Source organism: Dermacentor silvarum, chromosome 1 (assembly GCF_013339745.2).
Source record: "Dermacentor silvarum isolate Dsil-2018 chromosome 1, BIME_Dsil_1.4, whole genome shotgun sequence".
Classification (NCBI taxonomy): domain Eukaryota; kingdom Metazoa; phylum Arthropoda; class Arachnida; order Ixodida; family Ixodidae; genus Dermacentor; species Dermacentor silvarum.
In genome coordinates this window covers 242692718-242705666 of record NC_051154.1, presented here as the reverse complement: position 1 = coordinate 242705666, position 12949 = coordinate 242692718, and the positions used below count along the sequence as shown (strand labels likewise).

At 46.9% G+C, this 12949-nt stretch overlaps 1 pseudogene; it reads left to right on the top strand.

The window, feature by feature from the left end:
* The window catches only part of LOC125942353 (dual 3',5'-cyclic-AMP and -GMP phosphodiesterase 11-like), a 38545-nt pseudogene that overhangs the window by 2915 nt on the left and 22681 nt on the right, over nt 1–12949 (top strand).

The following is a 12949-nucleotide window of genomic DNA, read 5'->3' as shown; positions in this document are numbered from 1 at the left end:
ACTTCCGCTATTGCCGTTACGACCGCGCAAGGGAAACCGGCATTATCCAATCGCCGTATCTGCTCATTAAAGCTATTTTGCATTGCACGTGGCCCGATTTTCTGAGAGCTGAACCTAGGCAAAGCCTTTGCGATGCCGCTCTTAACTAACTTGGACTGCGCAGAGTCATATGGCAACAGTGCGTTACGTGCCCTGGGACTGTATGCCCAACGTACGTGTTCTCTTAAAACCAGGCATAAATCTAAAAACTACAATGAGTCATCGGAAGGTAACTCATGGGTGAAACACAAGCCCTTCCCACATTGCCGAAAAGCGTACAGGATCGATCGAATCACCTGACTTGTCTGGGGCCACATGGCACTTCTTTAAAAGAATTAAAAAATCATCTGCGTCACACATCTACGTAGAAATCAGTCGAATGTACTATCAGCTGCGTACTATGACAGTAAACACACACACACACACACACACACACACACACACACACACACACACACACACACACACACACACCGTCGCCTCTATTCCCATATTTGTCACTCCATCGTCGTCATTGCTTCGTTGTTATGCCGTCCTCATCATTCCTTCTTCGTCATTGGGTCGTCGTCACAACGTCGTTGTCACTTCGTCGTGTTGCTTGGCTAGTGGTACCCAATTTCTTTGTTATGGGACCCCCTCCACAATAGACAGATGACACTACGCGACAATATAAGAAATGAAAAAAAAAATCGCAGTTTTGCTGCAAAGTTGAAGCATTGATTGCGATAGGAAATTATTAGACAGCTATACGCAGTAATGCTAGTAGTTTTATCTGCTGTAAACATTCGCTTACTAACTAAATCAACAAGCACAGTGTTAGGCGCGACGAGCCACGACGAGCGAATTCCCCTTCGTGCTGCCTCTCGCTTCAACGCTAACTAGGCGTGCGAGAACACAGCGCACGCGAGGCCATTAGCTAACTCGGGTCAGCTATCCTGCGAGCTCACCGCAGATTACCTCCAGGGTAGGACGGGCGGGGCCCGACACCACCTAGACTCTCAAGACCCGTCCACGTTCGCCGTGACGTCACGGTACTTGCCCGCGCCGCTGGCCTCGCCTACTGCGGACAGTCGCCTCTACTTATCGCGTTGAGGGGACGCACGGAGTAAAAATAATTTAACGAACGGTAAAATTTCGCGTGAGCGCTTACTAAGAACGAGCGGTTAGGTAATTTTACAGCAGGAATCGCAAACAGCACTGACTCGCTTCGAGAAAAGCGGAGTGCTGTGTGGCCATACGTTCCCGCATATTGACCCTTTTCGCGGAGCAGTTCGTTTTAGAGAAACGAGATGGCGCTCACGTCGGTGCGCCATGCCTCTCCTCAGCGACCGCGCACGAATACGAAACCATTACCGCTTTTACCTTGCTTCTGTGCGATCAGCTCTCGGAAATGCAACTGAGTTTTCGCTAACACACTTTGCTCCAATTACTCTAGATTGAATCATGTGGATTGAAGACATGTGCAGTAGTTGGCTGCAAAAATAGTGACTGGCATGTTAAGGAATAGAATGAATCTGTGTGACCAAGTTCGCGGACCGCTGCTGCAACTGTCTGAACGTGTTACCGGCACTTCGTGATGTACGGCTTTCCTCGAGGATACAGAAATTTGCTCATCCGCCAGCCTTGTATCGCTAACCTTCAAAGAAAGGGCTTCATCCCCAGAACGTCGGAAAGAGTGAGTACCACTCGTTAAAAAATGACAAAGGGCGTAGCGCCGCTTCCTGTCATAGTAAGTTTCGCGCACGTTATCTATACACATGTGTCCCAAATGGCAGGAAAACTTACGGCCACTCTATCGCCGACGTATCAAGAATAAGTGAATGGGCGCACACTTGAATATATGCACACTGTATACGCACAATAAATGACGGACTACACCTATGGCGCACGAATGGTCGAAGCTGAATGTTTCGTGACGGTCCACAAGAGTAAGCGAGTTACTAGCTGTAATATATATTTGCTACAAGGTATTACGTACAATGTACAAAACAGCTACGTTGCAAGCCTTGTGCGCAGCAAGAACAAATTTATCGGAACTGAGCGCACCCGCGAGCGATTAGGCAGAAAATAATCAGATAGTGGCCGCACCGAGGAACTTCACTGAGTCAGAAACTGACAAGCCACTGCATCAAAATATTTGCCGAATAAAGAACAAAGAGCAAAACACACTAATCCTGACTGAATTCATAATGGGAAAGCTTGGATAGCTTGGAATACACATTTAGCCCCGCTTTAAGAACAAGCACCATATACGCTGCTTGCGCCGTTTGGACATAGCTTAATCAGCTCCGAAAGCGCGATTGCATGTTCTCTGAAGCTGTGATCAAAGCTTCGTGTCGTCCACCTAGTCACCGTCTACGATATCTCCGAAAAACAGAGGTTTTCTAAGCCGCGCCGGCGTCATACACTTCCATTGTAAACGAGGAGGCAACGGAGGCAGTTGAGGCAAGCAATGGACGCGTCACCACGTGATCAAACATGCAGCGCCCACGGGATCGCCGCGAAAAGGGTCAATATGCTGGAAAATCAGACGTTTTCTAATATCCATTCGCATACAGCGTCCCCATTTTTTATGGCCTTAGCGCATATAATATGTCTTTAAAACAAGCCCTTTATGGCTAATGGCCAACGTATCGCCAAAAACGTTCACAAATACAAGCAGCACATTTCTCTTTAATAAAAATGCTTCGAACTGAATTTGGCGTTGTTTTGGTAGAATTCACTTCGTTCGTAGCAAATGACTGCGTAAACGGCTTTTGCTTAGTCTCATGCCGCTTCGCCGAGAGAGTGTTATGGCTAATCTTGAGGAATTTTCGAGATCGCTTCTCATTTCGAACGTGCCTAAGCCTAACGAGAGAAATTTTTTTCTGAGATGCGAGCGCCATCTGTCGCTAAAGTCGAGAGATAGGCGCGACGACGGAATATACGGAATATGGCCTCTGAGATGGGAAGATTTCGGAGGCTATGGTAGACAGCTTGTACTGCTTGTCTGTTTCGTTGCAGATCGACGGACATGTGAAGTAAAAATACAACGCGCTCCTGGCTTCCATTGCGCTGCCTATCGCACTTTCCGGACGCACACACACATAGAATTAGGTGCCCTGTGTATGCGAAATTCAAAGCTTAATGGAATAGCGTCCCGCACGTAAACTACGCTATACTAAAACTCTCTTTCTGCAAAGTTCGGTTGCGGAACGGTAACGCTATTTCCCGTAACCCCGCTATTACGCTAACGCTAAGCTAAAACTGTCTAATGTCGCGCACTCTGTCTGGCACTGCAGTTTCAGACGGAAGATTCACTAAGCAAGCTGAAACACTGTCACAGACCCCGTGAACGAGGCGCAGACGCCGGACCAAATTCCAAAGCCGACTTATCAGCTTCCGAAAATAATCCCACGAAAGCAAGGACAATTAATAATGGGCCCTGTGGTGCGCCAGCGAACGCCGGTTGCTGTTCAAAGACCGAGTCAGAGCCCAGAGTTGTCAAAACACAACAAAATATATTCTTCACACAAGGCAGTTACACACACACGTGCACACTTATGCTAGACACAGTATAAATCAGATGAGTATTAACAAACACAAGAAAAATAATTCACGACAAGCACTAAGAGTCCAACACATAAATTACAAAATGAATAGGAACACTAACTGTCCAATAGTATTCACCAGTATTGGTCTTGAAGTCGGACGATCTCGGCGTCATCATCATCATCATCAGCCTATATTTAAGTCCACTGCAGGACGAAGGCCTCTCCCTGCGATCTCCAATTACCCCTGTCTTGTGCTAGCGTATTCCAACTTGCGCCTGCAAATTTCCTAACTTCATCATCCCACCTGGTTTTCTGCCGTCCTCGACTGCGCTTCTTTTTTTTAATTAAATGTATTTAAGGAGATGTTGGTGCCTATATGTGGCGCCGGCTACTCCTCTTCTCTTGCATGATAGTTGTCCTCAGAATGTTGTCAAAACTCACAAAACTGGATTAATAACCACATGTACGAACGTTCACGTAGGAAATCCTAACTGAAATATAAATAAATGTTCGCACTACAGAAGAGTTCACATAACATAAATACTCACAAAACTGAAGTGTTCACACACAACACATGAGTTCACAAAGCATAAATGTTCTCAAAACCAAGTTCACAAAGATGATGTTGGGCACTTGCGAATTAGGTCCCCCTTGAATGCCGTGCTCTAAATATAACAGTCTTGTGCGCAGACACGAATGCCACATGAACACGAAGACACAGTAAGCATGTAATCAAGAGTACCTGCTAATAATAACAATACCAGCAATAACTAATATCCGACTCAGTATTCTTGTGATATTTTTGATTCCTGCAAAAATTGTACCAAGGCGCGCGCAGCGATGTTTTGTTGTTTTTCTGTAGGCCATGGATCCAAAATTTTTCCTATGGATAGTGGTCGTCTGTCCAAGCCACGTAGTTTTTCTGAAAGCTTCTTACGGGAAGCGTCATGTTTTTTACAGCGTAGAAGAAGGTGTTCTATGTCTTCTTCAGCCTCTCCACATGAGCATGTAGCACTATTAGTTTTTCTTATCCTGTACAGGAAGCTTTTAGTATAGGCAGTGCCTAGCCGAAGCCTATGTACTGTTGTTTCAACCGATCGGTTAATTTTAAACGGAATATTGAATTCTATTCCAGGATCAATATTATATAATCGAGAGTTTTGCGCATCATTTATGAACCAAGTTTCCTTGGACAATTTACCGCATAGTTTGTTCAATAAACAACGCGCGTCACTCATTGTTAGAGGAACTAGTGATAATTCATTCTTTTGATGAGCCTCACGTGTCCCATCCAACGTTACCAAGCTGTTCAGAAAAACACACACACACACACACACACACACACACACACACACACACACACACACACACACACACACACACACACACACACACACACACACACACACACACACACACACACACACGCACACACACACACACACACACACACACACACACACACACGCACGCACGCACGCACGCACGCACGCACACACACACGCACACACACACACACACACACACACACACACACACACACACACACACACACACACACACACACACACACACACACACACACAGTACGAGAGACGATGGTGTTCTGTCGTCAGATTTGTTACAACCGAACACCGCAGTTTTTATAATTTCACCTTGCACTGTGGTTTTTTTTTTTTTTCATTTCTTTCCCTTTTTTTCCGTTGAACACCTTGGCTAACATTAGTTGGGACACACAGTACAATATTGCTCAAAGATTCGCGTTCTTTTACGCTTGGCGTTTTATGGCAATGTTTACTAGGCCACATCGGGTCATACATCGCGCTTTAAAATTTATCGGAGTTGTCTCCTTGAGTGGTACCAGACGTGGCACTTCAGCATTATAACGTTGTAAAGATGTTTTGTGCTTGCACCTGTACAGTACGCCATCAACAATAAGTATGTACCTTGCGGAGCGTGCGAGGGGCGCTTATAGAATATCGAGTCCCTGTCGTTCGCCGAGTTCACGCTAACTGTCGTCTCCGCGTTGCTGCCTCCCGGCATTAATCATTATGCAACGCCAGTGGTGTTTGAGTTAAAGCTGTGATCTATTTTCCAGGCTGTTGCAGCGAATTTCAGACTGCTCAAATATCTCAGTATGCGCGAAGAACGTGAAAAGTGACGCAAGGATGACGAAACGCGCAGCAAATGCGTGTTTCACCGGAAGCGTGATTCTAATGGGAGACGCGCAAACGACCTCTTTTTACTATCACTACTGCGTGTTTGAGCACTTCGTCCTGTGTCCTGCACCCCGCCTGCAGCGGTTTCCCACACACTGGTGATGTAAACAAAGTCGAATATTGCGACAGAAAGTCTGCGCGCATCAGTCGCTTGCAGTGATTTCAATCAAACCCGGCTCTCGTCCAAGTCAGCGCAGTCCATCACAGCATGGTCCCTAGCACGCTTGATGATGATGATGATTGTGGTTTGGCCTTTCGAAACAGGCAGGCTGGTGTTAAGTGCTAGCCATCAAATTAGAAGAAAGAAGAAGAAGCAGCAGACAAACAAAAACAATGCTGAGAACGTTGGTGACATATATGCCGAAGGCCACTGGGCCGAAGCAGTTTGCTTCCGAGTGAGTGGTACCTGATTTCCAGGGCCATGGTACCACTAGACCCGCTGACCTCTGCGCAACGAAGAGGTCGGTAGAAAGAGCGATATAGGTCACGTGACGAATGCGCGCTTTCGCTTTGCAACTTTCTGTGGCAATGAAGGGAAAGCTACGGAGGCAAAGCGCTCACAAGTGAGATCGCTTCTAAAAAGAGTCCCGCGTTTAAATCCACGTTAGTTTAGGCTGGAGAACAGAAATCATAAACACCTTATTAGCAACAGTTAAATAAGACAGAGCACACCACTGAGTGTAAAAGTTTGCTTATCTTGCGGCTTTTCCCTTCCGCGTCTGAGCAAATGCACAACCGTCGCACGTGGAAGCTGCGCCGATTCAGCGTCTGTTCCGAGCATGCAACCAAAAGCACTGTCAAACGCTGCCGGACTACTTGGCGCGGTAACACATATGCAGCAGCCACGCGCCCGTAGCTTTTCCTTCATTGCCACAGAAAGTTGTCCGCGAGTATAGGCGACTCGAAGCTCTTCCTTGGTGACACTATAGTGGAGTACAGCGCCGCTCTTGAGTTGGAGAAAGCACTGCGCTCTACAACGCTCCTCGGTGATTCCTCCATATGAAGAGGAGTCGCTTTAGAAGTACTGACACAGTGTGAGCCATATATCTGGCACGCGACGACACATTAAGGCGGAATGCCCATGCGCGCTAGCATATGTCATGCATGATGCAATGCTGGGCGGCTTGAGACGCCGGAGGCGAGAATTTTCCTGCCGCGCGTGATGTGTCATTTCAAAATTTTGCTCGAAAACAACGTTGCACAGTGGCCGTATATATAGAATGTCGAGAACGCAGCTCGAGGACGACGTATTCGCTTCTCCTGTGGTGGTCGCCATGAATTCGAACATGGCCATTTGCGACTTTTGCAAACCGTCCGCTAACGACCAAACCAGTGGACTGCGCAACATTTCGAATGAAACTTGTCGCGTTATTCGGTAAAAATAAACAACGGCGACATTATACGTCGCGAGCACGCAAAATGTATGCATGCAAAGTCGTCGAGATGATAATTTGCGTTGTATAGGTCACGGACCATATATATTCTCAGTAGTTCTCGTACGAAAGAGAGTTTCCTCGTTGGCCCGTGTTCGGACGTTCGCCACTCGGTGATATATCAATCGGCGTGATAACGATACGACTTCCGCGGCGATAACCAATCGCGAAGCGAACCCATAGGTAGTGTAGTTACGGTGGTATATGGCTCTCGCGGGCCGGTCGATCAAATTAAGTGTCTAACTAATCTAACCACCACCGGTACATGCCTGGTGTTTTCGACGCTTCTCTAATATGGTAGCACAGTCTATGCTGCTCTCCATGTGGCACGTGACATCGGCGCGATAGTGTACGGCTGCGGCATTCTTTTTTTTTTTTTCTTCTTCTCAGTGCCGCCTTCCGGGCGCCCTTCGTGCCACAGGTGATCACAGACGCGGACCGCTAGCTGCTCTCTATTCCTGGTGCACGACGACCGAGACTCGCCGTCGGGCCGCTGCCTCGTGAGCCAGCTGTTCGACGTGTCGTGCCGGTCGACGCTGGACCAGGTTCGCTACGAGGAGGTGCGCGTGTCTTGGGGATCCGGCATCGTCGGCTACGTAGCGCAGAGCAAGGAGGCCGTCAACATACCGGACTGCTACAACGTGCGTTGTTGTTCCCCTCTGCGAAACTTTCTTCTCACACCCTCATAAATTGCTCAAATAATTAAAAAAAAAAAAGGGGGGGGGAGGAACGTATAGGGAAGGAGCTATCTAGTGACACTCGTGTTTGAAGACAGTGTATCTGACTTGGCCTAAGGTTGTTTCACCGGAAATTATGGCAGGCGTCCCGAAGACTTGATTAATGGCATTGCCGTCCTTCCGCGATAGAGGCACACACTCGCAGATTTCTTATCTGTTGTAAAAAGAAAAAAAAAAAGCAAAGCATCCCTTCGGTTGATCGGACAGATGGCAGGTATCGTCTTCCTCAGTGACACACAGCTTGGGGAGGAGGCGTCGTTTTTACGTACCGACTAGAGTTACTGTATATGACATATGCGATATATGGCAACTCTATAGTACCGACAAGCTGAGCTAAGCGCGGATCGATATTCTGCGTGAACGCTGTTCCCACAAGCTGCTCGATAATCTTTCTCGGTTTTGAAAAAAAAAAAAAAAAAAAAGAAAGCTTATCCGGTTACTTTTCCTAAGTATTATGATGAGCATCGCGTCTTACATTTGCGCTGCAGACTCTGTGCTTCATATATAATGATGTTGCGCTTTTTTGTGTTCTGGTTCGCGTTGTAATTCTTGCTCGTCTTTGTGTTATTTGCGCATGCGCAAGTCTTACGATACAGTGCCACCAACTACCGACGTTCATCGCTCTTACTAGTATAAGGCCGCGAAGTGCCTCGTAAGCAAAAGTAACTGAATACCCGTTGTTTTTAGTTTGAGGGTGTCCTTCAGGCTTGTGACTATATCCTAGCGAAAGTTCCAACAAACACTCCAACAAACAAACAAATCTAATAGATCTTTGTATTTGATGTATAAGACATTTATTAGTCTGATATGACTTTATATTAGTCTAGTACAATTCTTTATTAGTTATTAGTTTTCTATCAGTCCAATAGAAATTTCCTTTGCATACATATTAGGTGTACTTAATGTGTATTAGCGCCTATACATTGCGGTGGTAATTGCTGGTAGACTAACATTAATATGTATTAGGACTCAATTCGGACTGTCACAGGTAACGCTTTCTCGCCTTGTAAGTTTGCATATTTGTGTTTGAACTTGCATTATGTAGTGGAATTGGAACCAAATGCTCAGTATGTCAATGGGTCCCAATTCGAAGTGTCACTGGATGAATAATGCCTGTGACACTACAAAATGGTTAGTAATAGTAGCATAATTATAATTATAATTTGAGGTCCGCAAATAAGATATATTTTTGTAGTTTCGTATTATCAGTAAATAGCAACAATTATATATTTCGTTCCGTGAAAAAGCTGCCTTAGAACTTTGCCTATTTGTCTTTGCTGGCCTTAAGTAAAGTTTCTTCCTCCTCCTTGGCTATTTGGCTTAACCACTCGCACTACTTGGTAGGCCAAATTTTGCTTTTATGTATATATATATATATATATATATATATATATATATATATATATAAACGCAAAATTTGGCCTACCAAATAGTGCTAGTGGTTCAAGATAAATTGGCAAAGTTATATATATATATATATATATATATATATATATATATATTACGCAAAATATTTCACAAAGTGAAACGATGGTTGGTAAGTCATTGAAGTGAATTGCCATTGTGTGTTTGTGCATATGAGTATAAAGCTTCACGAATTTAGTGTCAAACGTCTACTGGTTTTCCTATTAGAACTTAATTTTATTAGTCTAATAGGCTATTACGTTTTCTATTGGAATCTTCGCTAGGTTACACGTTATACAAGAATGAACGGCAAATGTTCTGTCACGTGATGCCCATTCGCGATTCCAAAAATGCTGGGTGTGTGGGGGTCTGTTGCTTTTTCACACGACGGTACATTGAAGTTGTGCGTGCGTGCATGCGTGCGTGAGGGGGAGGGGCGGCGGAGTTGGGGGCGCACCTGCGCGCTCTACCTGAAAGTGCTTTTTTTTTTTTTTTTTTTAGCGTGACGGGTTTGACGTGACATCTGACGAAAAAGTACCCTGCTCACCGTGTGTATCTGCCGACTTACGTTACCCGCAGGACTCTCGGTTCAACAAGAGCATCGATCTGCGCACCGGATACCGGACGCGGTGCATGCTGTGCATGCCCATCTTCGACGGCGAAGTCATCGGAGTCGCGCAGGTCATCAACAAGAAGGGCAGGAACGAGCACGACGTCTTCAACAGCAACGACGAGAAGGCAAGCGCTATGGCCTGGTTGCAGTGTTGCCAGGTTTGGCTATATATAGCCAAATTGGGCTACCGAAAAAAAAAATTTTGCCGTCGACATCGACGAGTTGGCTATGTGGCTATATTTGGGCTACTGAAAATCTGCGACTTGGCTTTGTTTGGGCTATAAGGGGCGCCCTAATCAAAGCTCCAGAGGGGCTCTGATCGAGTAGAAACAAATCTCGAAGGCTATGTTTTAGCTGACTGAGCCGGCAGCGCGCCTGTGCGTGCGCGAAATGCCATCCGCCCTCTCTCCCCCTCCATTCTCTGCGCCGTTGTCTGAACCAGTGGCTTTGATCTTTGATGTACTTCGCTATGCTCAGAGAGCAAAAAAAAAATTACACCATCTTCCCGTAGGGGAACCCTGAATAGTATGCGAAGCAGCCATGAGGTCGACTCAAGTTCCCATTACGCGAGCCCTCGTTGCATCAGTAGCAGCTTCTCGGCGGCGTTGACGTTTCCTTTCGGCTTCGCGAGCCCGAAGTTCGTGATCGGCCTGTCGCCGCTGCCGTTTCGTGGCAGCGGCTTGAGCCCTCTTCTCAACACCGCATATCCACGAAGTGAATGATGATGAGTGGACGAAGCACCGGGGGATCATTCGGGCAAAACGCCGGAAGCATTCTCCGGAAGCCGGAAGCTGGCTTCCGGAACCGGAAGTGGAAGCGGAACCGGAAGCGGAAGCTGGCTTCCGGTCCCGGCTTCCGGAAGCCGGAGCTTGGCGTACATGCGCAGTAGGGGTGTGTACGCCGCACGGCGGAGGGAGGGAGGGATGGAGTGACATAGCCCCGACTATAAGCTGCTTCGCAACTAAAAATAGGGTCGGGCGATCGTGGCGCCGACATGAAAGCACAGGTAGATGACCCGCTCCAGCGTGTTCACGGTCATGGCTTCTTGGTGAACTATCGCGCCGAGCGCAGCTTTCGACCTGCTTCACGTTTCTCACGCTAAGCGTTACTGCCATTTTCTTTTTCTTGCGAGATGAGTGTTTGTTTGTGCTTACATTAGAGGTTCATTTCCGTAGGTTAGACTTAAGACTGAATCGTCCTCGGAGAGAAGAATCAAACCATGGGGAAGTGGGCCAAGTATGCGAGAAAGCATAAAAAGAATGTGAGCAAGACCCCGAGCCCAAAGTGGGTCCTGGTGCGTTTACTTATAGATGGCTTGCCCGTAACATGACAGATGCAGGTACTTATTGTGCTAATATCGAAACAAGTTTGCCGCGATGCCATTAGTGCGCCACGTCACATGAACATCGCCCAGTGTGTTAGCTTAGCAGGTGATGCGTCGCGCTGCTGGCTCGAGGAAGGGGGTTGGATCCTCGGCCACGGCGGCCGCATTTCGATCGAGGCTAAATGTTGAAGCACCCGTGTATACTTATGTTTATGTGCACGTTAAAGGACCCCAAGTGGTCAAAATTAATCCGGAGTCGCCCACTGCTTCATGCCTCCCAATCATCAGGCGCGTAGCCAGGGGGGGGGGGGGGGGGGGGGGCTGATGGGGCTTCAGCCCCCCCCCCCCCCCGAAATTTTTTCGTGCTGTCATGCACCGCCGGCCAAAACAACCACCGGCGCCGGGAATCATTGTGGATTTTGTCTACAATGTCTTTTTGACACTCGAAAAGACATTTCGGCGCGAAAATTGCGAACTCGGGCTGGATTTCGTGGAAACGCCCATGCACCTGGAGTCACATAACGTAAGGAGCCCCAGCCGAGCACAAGTTTTCAAGGAATTTTCGATAGCGAGCGGGCGTGTCGCGGCATCTCGCAGTGGCACCGGAATCTACGGAGCGCATGGATTTCAATTCCGAAACTTGATGGGTATAAAGTTCTCATACACTTTTGACGCGAAAAGTGCACTGACATTTCCAAAGGCGTGCTTCTGATTTTTATTTCTGGAAATTTCTGGGTTTAATGCTTTTATAAACTTGGGCCAACATGCACGCACTTGAACGCGCGTGTCCAAGCCGTTCCAGAAATGGAAGCACGCGCTCGCAATCTTCCACACACACGAAAATATTAAATATCACCGTGACTGTCAGCTGGCATCTGATAATTTTCTCCAAACATTTTCAGGAAGCGCGCCCAATGTGATCGATAAGCTGGACCAGGACAGGCAAAGTAAAATAAGAGAAAACAGAAGGAACTCATCGGCCTATTTAATTTGAGACAGTTCTTTTTTGCGGGCGGCAAGGTCTTGCTCTCCGTGGCGATAGGGACACTGGTCCTATGGATTTAAGCAAAGCCCCCGCTGAAAATACAGCTATTTCCAGAGCGCTTCTTCGCATGTGAGCTGATTGTGGAGATACACATCTGAAGAACCATTTGGAAAGTTGCCCCAGTAATGCCTCGTATTTAAACCAGACGAAAAAGCCAAATTATAGAAATTTGTGGTGAAATTATCAAAGAAAGCCTAGATGCAAAAGTGAACGCTGCAGGCTGCTTCTCCGTACTTGCTGACGAAACGACGGATATTGCTGGAATCGAACAGCTTACTGTTTGTGCAAGGTACGTAAACAAGGATGGCAACGATATCGAAGGAAGGAAGGAAGGAAACTAAGAGGTGAAAGTCAGAGAGGTTAACCAGGTTAAGTGTCCGATTGGCTACTCTGCACAGGGGGTTGGGGTAAGGGCAGAAAAGATTAGAAAACAAAAGAAGATTAAAAAGAAAACTAAAAGAAACGTATCAGTCCGCACATTCTATAGTTTTTCACTAAGTCCTGTTTCTTTTAAAACGCGTAATAGCGCTTTTAAAGCAGTTCGTTCCGACGTCGGCTGGGACCAGGGACCAAGAATTGTGGCTTCCGTAAGAGGACGGCTG